The 9525-nt window shown below is 34.1% G+C and overlaps 1 pseudogene; it reads left to right on the top strand.

The window, feature by feature from the left end:
• Nucleotides 1–298: 298 nt before the first annotated feature.
• LOC149176636 (antifungal protein ginkbilobin-like protein pseudogene) lies at nt 299–655 on the top strand (annotated as a pseudogene).
• Nucleotides 656–9525: the final 8870 nt, after the last annotated feature.

Below are 9525 nucleotides of genomic sequence, written 5' to 3'. Positions count from 1 at the left end.
GACAGGCAGCCAGGCAGCTAGAATGACTCGTGCATTTCGGCCCATAATCCATAGATAAATGTTATCCATAATCCTTCGTGCATTTCACAATCCACAGAGAGATATTATCCTTCGGCCCATAATCGACAGACAGATATTATCCATAATCCTACTCATACACAGCCATCCCCGCGAGGCCTATAAATGGAGGCTGCATTAGAGGTTATATATCATTCCACCCAGCATTTCATTTCCCATTATAGAGGTTATATATATATCATTTGAGATGAGGTACTCATTTGGCTTTGCATTGGCAGTAATGGTAGTAGCCATGATGGTGGGCACTGCTGTAGGCAAGCCCAAAACAAAATTCGTATCGTCTGCATGTAACATGCAGAAGATCCAAAGCGGAAGTCCTTTCTTTAATACTCTCGGATCCCTGCTCGTAGATCTAGAGAGAAACACTGCCTCCAGCGGTTACGACTACAAAGCGTCGCGAGCAGGCTTGCCCAACGCCTATGGCCGTGGGATTTGCAATCAGGGAATCTCTGAGTCTGATTGCACCGCCTGCCTTAAAAACCTTGGCGGCCGCATTAGAAACATTTGCGACAACGCCATCGGTGCTCGAGTTCAGCTAACTGACTGTTTCATCTGCTATGAGCAGTACAACTTTTAGTTATGTCAACGTCTACTCATACGTATATCTATGTTTACGTTTGTGTCAATAAAGCGTCTCACATGATACTCTGAGCAAGAGAATCTGATGATGCTGTGTTATTCTCACCAGGCACTATCTAAATGCTTAATATAATATAATAAAGTTATGGTTCAGTTATGTGATAATTATTATTGTTAAGAAAATTTGAGAATATATTCGTTAGTATTATGATAATTTTATATTTTAAAAATATAAATTATAATAATTTTTTTAGTATGAAATCCAATAAATATTGAAATTTTAGATTAGATCGGACTCTGTCAATATCTTTTTATTGTAGCTCAAAAGTTATATGCTTAAAGTTTTATGAAAAAAAAACGTTGATAATAATTAAATCTTTGCAATGAATCAATCAAGGATTATATAAATTAGATAATATTAACTTAAAATGTTATATGTTTGAAAAAAAAAATTAATATTAATTTATTTTAATTTTAAATTTATGATATGTTTTAGATAAAGAAATGAATTTATTTCATTATATAATAGATTTTAAATTTTAACCTAAAAGGAGGATTGCTTATATCTTTGAATTTATATTAAATGAAAAATTACTTATAAGCTTTAGTGTAGGTGATAACTTGATCAATTTATATGTATATATATATATATAAGTTTTATCTTAGTTTTGGATATAACAAAATTTCAGTTGAATCAAATTTATTGTAAAAAGTATCTTCTCAAATATCCACAAAATGAGATTTATATTTAGAAATTTTATTTCACTCTGCACTTAATAAATCCCAAATAAAATAAATTTGTGTTGTTAATATAATTGAACTTATTTATGTAGAGAGAAAAGATATAGCTGATATCAAATATTTTCCTTCAATTGTGTTTAGAACTAGCATTTGCACTTTATGTTGCAAAGGAAACGCCGTAAGGCATAGAGTGGGGAAGAATAGCACAGAGTGGGGAAGAATAGGTAATCAAATCCGTCAAAATTAAGATTAAATTGATCTATTAATTTTTCATTTACATACACTCAAATCGTATGCAGTGTGGGATAAGAATCTCAAGTTATCATTGAGATAAATAAATCTCTATAGTACATACTCGTTATCTATATATATATATATATATATATATATATGAATGAAGATCTCTGCTATGATTTATATTACTGTGGCAATGCCATTTTTCTCTCGCAAAGTTGCATCCATTGGTTTTTTTAAGACATTAAAAGAATGTAACTGCTATGGTTTGTTATGATCGATGGGTTATCTTTCAGATTATATTGTAGATGATGTTAGATACATTAAATCATTTTGAAATAAACACGGACATGCCATTGGCATTGATTAGCGGCATATGCTACAATAACTTATCTTCATTGAAAAAGAGGTTGATGTATTCATTGAGAATCTCTCACACTAAAAATTCTTGAAACATGGCTTGAAACACCATGTGTTAATGATGTTTTCATAGAAGTTGAAACAATGAATGTTGAAGGCAACATGGATGTTGTAGAAAATAAAAATGTTAATGAAATTTCCATGCAATAGTGTCCTTGAGAGACAAAATATTTTTATGATTTATTTTGGAACAAATTGATGAAGAGCAAGCTATGTAAGGTGACATGTGGTAGTCATTTACATACAAGCCAATTTGTGAAGAAATAGAGGACATGCATGGACAACTTGGAATAATCGAACAATTGCACCAGCCAATAAAGACGCTGAAATCTGAAGCTTACAACAAAAACACAAAGCTAAAGCAATGAAGAAAACAAAAGGAAATCCAACTGATGTAAAAAAAAATTAAATTGTAAGCATAGCTTAGACTCGGACCAGAAAATATCTTAGTTTAAATTTTTGTTTTTTGTAACTAAAGGGGAGTGTTGCATAAAATAATTTCAACCACCAATTTAAATAGGAGACAAATGTTTGTTGGAAATCTTCGAAAATTTTATATCAGAACGATCTCAAAACATACAGGTAATGACTCATTTTCTTTGGTCAAGGATAGTGTGCATTTGCATGGAGTGCACAAAACAATTACAAGTGATAAGTATATTTATTTTCAAAGTGATTGGTACATTTTTTCCCATTTGCAAATCGATGGTACAACAAACATGGTAAATAATGTTCTGAAAACATGTTGTAGACAAATTCTGGAGAGCATATAGACAAAATGAAATTTAACTGGTGTCAACAAAGTACAAGAAAACCACCCCTCCTTATCGTCTAGAGTTGTGAACTTAGTGGAATTACCAATATGAATAGGTCAGCAAAGGTGTCAAATAGTTCAAGTACAATAAATAGGTAGCGTTTCATAAAAATAAGAAGGTATTCCCATTAAAGTAAGTGATGGTACATCTAAGAGGAGTGATTTCCTAAAGGTTTCTGCAACAAAGTAAAGTCAAAAACCAAAGAGATAAGTTAAAACTTAAAAGCAAAAGAAAATTGAACCATGTAAAATTCTAATGACAAGGCAATCATCGATATACATCACTTAAAATTTCAATGTTTCAAACATTTATATATCTAACACAAGGTCAAATGATGAACCAAGGCAACGTTGAATGACCAATTACACGTCCATCAATTTATAAACTCTATTTAGTCAAGTGGAAAGGTTTACCAGATTCATGCCACATTGACAAATACAAAAAAAATGATGAAACACAATGAGAGCAATTCAAAATAAATCGATAAACCAAAAAATGAAGATATGAAAATTGGAAACCCTGAAAATCTAAATTTGTAAATGCTTACTTTACGAAGAGCCTCAGGGGTTAGTTCAAGATGAACCAGATTCAAGTGCCAAACCCTCAATTCAATCGTAAATTTCATATAAAGTAATTAATGTGGAAAAAGTCTGCAAAAAATCAGGATTAAATTCTAAAATTATTCAATCAGAGATTCAAGGGCCAAACCCTCAATTGAATCACAGATTTCATATAAAGTAATTAATGTGGAAAAAGCCTGCAAAAAATCAGGATTAAATTCTAAAATTGTGATTTTTTCAACAAAACTATTTAATCCTCCGATTTTTTGCAGACTTTTTCATAAACAAAAAAATCGCGATTTATTCGTTATATGCCCGATTTTTTCGGGGGTTGACCCAAAAAGTCTGCTATCTTAAGAGTTGAGACTCAGACAAAACTCAAGATTCAGGAGTTGATTCACTATTTTGGTATGTGATGTAGCACTAGACTTCATATACATATTATATATTAGCTTTCTTTACATGTTTATGTGTAAATGCATTTATTTGATGTTGTGAATACTTTAGATGTTAAAAAAAAAATGAATATTTTTGTGTTTTTTAATTTTGCCGACTTTTTTAACGAGTTTTTGAACTTTTGGACCCTTGCCGTAATTTCGACTTCAACTTTTTCCACATTGATAATTCTGACTTCAACTTTTTCCACATTAATATATACTTTTGGACCCTTGCCGTAATTTTGACTTCGACTTTTTCCACATTGATATAAACGTTTTGGGGCCAATATGGGGGTCTCAATTCAAGGGCGGAGTCGGGGACTAATTTGGGGGTCATTTTAAGAAGAGTATTTCATATAAACAGCAGTGAGGGCTGCTCGCCTTCTCTCCCGTCCCATGATATAACCTTACTATATACACAAATACGTAGGTCATTTTAAGAAGAGTATTTCATATAAACGGCAGCGAGGACTGCTCAACCTTCTCTCCTATCCCATGATATAACCTTACTATATACACAAGTACGTCTTGTTGGCCCAAGTGTTAGACTGTTAGCTCAAGTACGCAAGTGAGAAATGGGAGTTAAAGCTACTGCAGAGACCTTTAATTCAACATTCATACTCACTAACAATAGGATTTATTAACTGTATAATAATGAGGAAGATTGTTGCATGTGGTTTTATTGCCCAGTTCTTGGGTGTTGGGTTTATTGTATTAGCTAGCCCTTCAAGTCGGATTCCTCTGATATTAGGAGTTTGGGGTTTTGCATTGATGATCTCTGTCAAGCAAGCTAGAAGGTTGGTGAATTCACCAGTCATTACATTATTGATTCAACCAGCAAAGGGCATCAGTGTCAGATTGCACTCTAGGGGTCAGAGGTTGAAGAAGAACTATCTCAGTAATGTTGTGACTTAGGTGCCATTGTGGTTCATTTCTAGTCTAGCAGGGTGTGGTGTCCTGTGTGAATGCGACGTTTATAAGGATCAATGCGAATTGGCAAATGCATCCTGCAAATGGACTAGATGGTAGGGAGATTGGAAATACAAAGCAACAACAGAAAGCTGTGTTAGGGATTAGTGTTCAATTGAATCTGCCATCCAAATGTTGGCATCTAATGAATGGGAGCATGTTTTTGGAGCTTGTATACATGCTCACAAGAGGAAATATAAGCAGGTGGAGACAAATTGGGTTTCTTGCATACTTTGGTCACCAAATTACGGAAAATATTCAAACCTCTTCTCATTTCAGTCCAACATGTACGAAGGAGCGACTACAGACTCTTACTTTGGCATGAATGAAGAAGCCCCCCGAGGGCCAAATTCATTGTAATCTTTTGTGCTAGTTATGTTGTGGTAGATTTTTGGTTAAACAAGTTTTTTAGGCAATATACACGCCAAGTCTATAGGAATAGGTATGAGTAAGCTGGGAATAACAATTTTTCAATAAAAATATTCTATGAGTAGCAGGCTGCAATTGTTTTCATTTTCATCTATAACTATCATTCTTTTAAATTTAAATTATTAAAAAAAAGGGCGAAAGTTTGCTCAGAAATCTCTTAAAACCGACAAGTTTATGGAGAAAGGTTTTTGATGTGATTAAAGGGGAAAAATTAATAGCCTGACAGGTTAATCAACAAATCTCGTTAAAGGATTGTCCTACTTGCGCTCGTTTCAACAAGGTGGCCATATGAAGACGCTTACTTTTCTCATTTTACTTATTGCGTAGAAAAAAGTTAATTACAGTTCCAACTACATTATTAAAGTCCATTAGAATACATCCATGTTAGCCTGGGGAGGATCTGATAAGCACCTATACCAAAAAATTAAAAAAAGAGCCCGACGGAGCGGCTAGGGTAATCCTAGCCATCGCCCTCAGTTGCTGCAGGAATTTGCAATTTTTGTTTGCTAGCTTAGCTGCTGCCTTCGACTCATTACAGGACTCCTTTTCCATAACAGAGGATTTATTATGTTTGCGAGTTTCATTTTTGTTGATTTGTGTTTTCTGCTGTGTCCTTACTAGTTGATGGCCGAGTTTTAAGAATTCGCCCACAAATCAAAGTTGTTGATTTAAAGAGTTCTTTGTTGGGTGGTCTTTGATTTCCCCATGGTTAAGTGATTCACCTAAGTAGCTTTGTAAAAGGAGCTGGCACAATTCCTTCTCTTAATTTGGAATTTTCTTCTGCGGTCAACGAGAATGTTAAAATTGTCAAGGAAAAAAGGGTTGATGGGTAAGGTTATCCGCCTTTGCCCTAATTATACTTCTATTTTAGAACGGATTTATAACAATTAGTTAGATCATGAACTCATTGGTACTCTGTACTATGGAAATAGATATCATGCTTTTATTGTGATATCATGCTTTTATTGTTGAATGTGAGGACAAAGATCTGATCTTCAGATCTGAGCCTTACTTCATAGACTCCAGGGAAATGTTTCTCATCTATTTGACTTTGAATTTTCATCCTAACATAGAAATTTTCTACGTCTACTGGGATCAAATTGCCATATCTTCCCCCTTTCATATCTTCCCCTTTTTTTGGTATTTTTAAATCTATCGACAAATTGGCCCGCTATATTACTAGTTTACATTCTAAGGAATACAACTTCCCATGTGCCAAAATTTGTGTTAGAAATGTATCTTTCAAACTCCAAAAATTAATTTGACCTGCTATATTACTAGTTTAAAGTCCAAGGAATACAACTTCTAGCATGCCAAAATTTGTGTTGAAATGTATTTTTCAAAACTCCCAAAGGTAATTTAGCTGACTTGGAGGGTCCAAGTCATCTTCAGGTTGTAGTTTAAATAGGAGACAAATGTTTGTTGGAAATCGTCGAAAATTTTATATCAGAACAATCTCAAAACATACAGGTAATGACTCATTTTCTTTGGTCAAGGATAGTGTGCGTTAACATGGAGTGCACAAAACAATTATAAGTGATAAGTATATTTATTTTCTTGAAGTGATTGGTACATTTTTTCCCATTTGCAAATTGATGGTACAACAGACATGGTAAATAAAGTTATAAAAGCATGTTGCAGATAAATTCTGGAGAGCATATAGACAAATTGAAATTTAACTGGTGTCAACAAAGTACAAGAAAACCACCCATCCTTATCGTCTAGAGTTGTGAACTTAGTGGAATTACCAATATGAATAGGTCAGCAAAGGTGTCAAATAGTTCAAGCACAATAAATAGGTAGCCTTTCATAAAAATAAAAAGGGATTCCCATTAAAGTAAGTGATGGTACATCTAAGAGGAGTGATTTCCTAAAGGTTTCTGCAACAAAGTAAAGTCAAAAACAAAAGAGATAAGTTAAAACTTAAAAGCGAAAGAAAATTGAACCATGTAAAATTCTAATGACAAGGCAATCATCGATATACATCACTTAAAATTTCAATGTTTCAAACATTTATATATCTAACACAAGGTCAAATGATGAACCAAGGCAATGTTGAATGACCAATTACACGTCCATCAATTTTTAAACTCTATTTAGTCAAGTGGAAAGGTTTACCAGATTCATGCCACACTGACAACTAGAAAAAAAAATGATGAAACACAATGAGAGCAGTTCAACATAAATTGATAAACCAAAAAATGAAGATATGAAAATTGAAAAACCTGAAAAGCTAAATTTGTGAATGCTTGCTTTACGAGTAGAAGAATGTAGAGCCTCAGGGGTTAGTTCAAGATGAACCAGATTTAAGGGCCAAACCCTCAATTCAATCGCATATTTCATATAAAGTAATTAATGTGGAAAAAGTCTGCAAAAAATCAGGATTAAATTCCAAAATTATTCAATCACAGATTCAAGGGCCAAACCGTCAATTCAATCACAGATTTCATATAAAGTAATTAATGTGGAAAAAGTCTGCAGAAAATCAGGATTAAATTATAAAATTGCGATTTTTTCAACAAAACTATTTAATCCTATGATTTTTTGCAGACTTTTTCAGAAACAAAAAAAAATCGCGATTTATTCGTTATATGCCCGATTTTATCGGGAGTTGACCCAAAAAGTCTTCTTTCTTAAGAGTTGAGACTTAGACAAAACTCAAGATTCAGGGGTTGATTCACTGTTTTGATATGTGATGTAGCACTAGACTTCATATACATATTATATATTAGCTTTCTTTACATGTTTATGTGGAAATGCATTTATTTGATGTTGTGAATACTCTAGATGTTAAAACAAAAAATGAATATTTTTGTGTTTTTTTAATTTTGTCGACTTTTTTAATGAGTTTTTCAACTTTTGGACCCTTGTCGTAATTTCGACTTCAACTTTTTCCACATTGATAATTTTGACTTCGACTGTTTCCACATTGATATAAACTTTTGGACCCTTGTCGTAATTTTGACTTCGACTTTTTCCACATTGATATAAACGTTTTGGGGCCAATATGAGCATCTCAATTCAAGGGCGGAGTCGGGGACTAATTTGGCGGTCATTTTAAGAAGAGTATTTCGTATAAATGGTAGCGGGGGCTGCTCGGCCTTCTCTCCCATCCCATGATATAACCTTACTATATACACAAGTGCGTAGGTAATTTTAAGAAGAGTATTTCATATAAATGGCAGCGAGGGATGCTCAGCCTTCTCTCCTGTCCCATGATATCACCTTACTATATACACAAGTACGTCTTGTTGCCCCAAGTGTTAGACTGTTAGTTCAAGTACGCAAGTGAGAAATGGGAGTTAAAGCCACTGCAGAGACCTTTACTTCAACATTCATACTCACTAACAATAGGATTTATTAACTGTATAATAATGAGGAAGATTGTTGCATGTGGTTTTATTGCCCAGTTCTTGTGTGTTGGGTTTATTGTATTAGCTAGGCCTTCAAGTCGGATTCCTCTGATATTAGGAGTTTGGGGTTTTACATTGATGATCTCTGTCAAGCAAGCTAGAAGTCTGGTGAATTCACCAGTCATTACATTATTGATTCAGCGAACAAAGGACATCAATTTCAAACTACACTCTAGGGGTCACAGGTTGAAGAAGAACTATCTCAGTAATGCTGTGACTTAGGTGCCATCATGGTTCATTTCCAGTCTAGCAGGGTGTGGTGTCCTGTGTGAATGCGATGTTTATAAGGTTCAATGCGAATTGGCAAATGCATCCTGCAAATGGACTAGATGGCAGGGAGATTGGAAATACAAAGCAACGACAGAAAGCTGTGTTAGGGATCAATGTGCAATTGAATCTGCCATCCAAATGTTGGCATCTAATGAATGGGAGCATGTTTTTGGAGCTTGTATGCATGCTCACAAGAGGAAATATAAGCAGGTGGAGACAAATTGGGTTTCTTGTATACTCTGGTCACCAAATTACGGAAAATCTTCAAACCTGTTCTCATTTCGGTCCAACATGTGCGAAGGAGCGACTGCAGACGCTTACGTTGGCACGAACGAAGAAGCCCCCGGAGGGCCAAATTCATTGTAATCTTTTCTGCTAGTTATGTTGTGGTAGCTTTTTGGTTAAACAATTATTTTAGGCAATATACACGCCAAGTCTATAGGAATAGGTATGAGTAAGCTGGGCATAACAATTTTTCAATAAGAAGATTCTATGAGTAGCAGGCTGCAATTGTTTTAATTTTCATCTATAACTGTCATTCCTTTAAATTTAAATTATTAAAAAAAGGGTGAAATTTTGC

Source organism: Pinus tabuliformis, chromosome 4_1 (assembly GCF_031772625.1).
Source record: "Pinus tabuliformis cultivar Carrire ecotype Pingquan chromosome 4_1, CPIR1, whole genome shotgun sequence".
Classification (NCBI taxonomy): domain Eukaryota; kingdom Viridiplantae; phylum Streptophyta; class Pinopsida; order Pinales; family Pinaceae; genus Pinus; species Pinus tabuliformis.
This window is presented reverse-complemented; position numbering and strand designations above follow the sequence as displayed.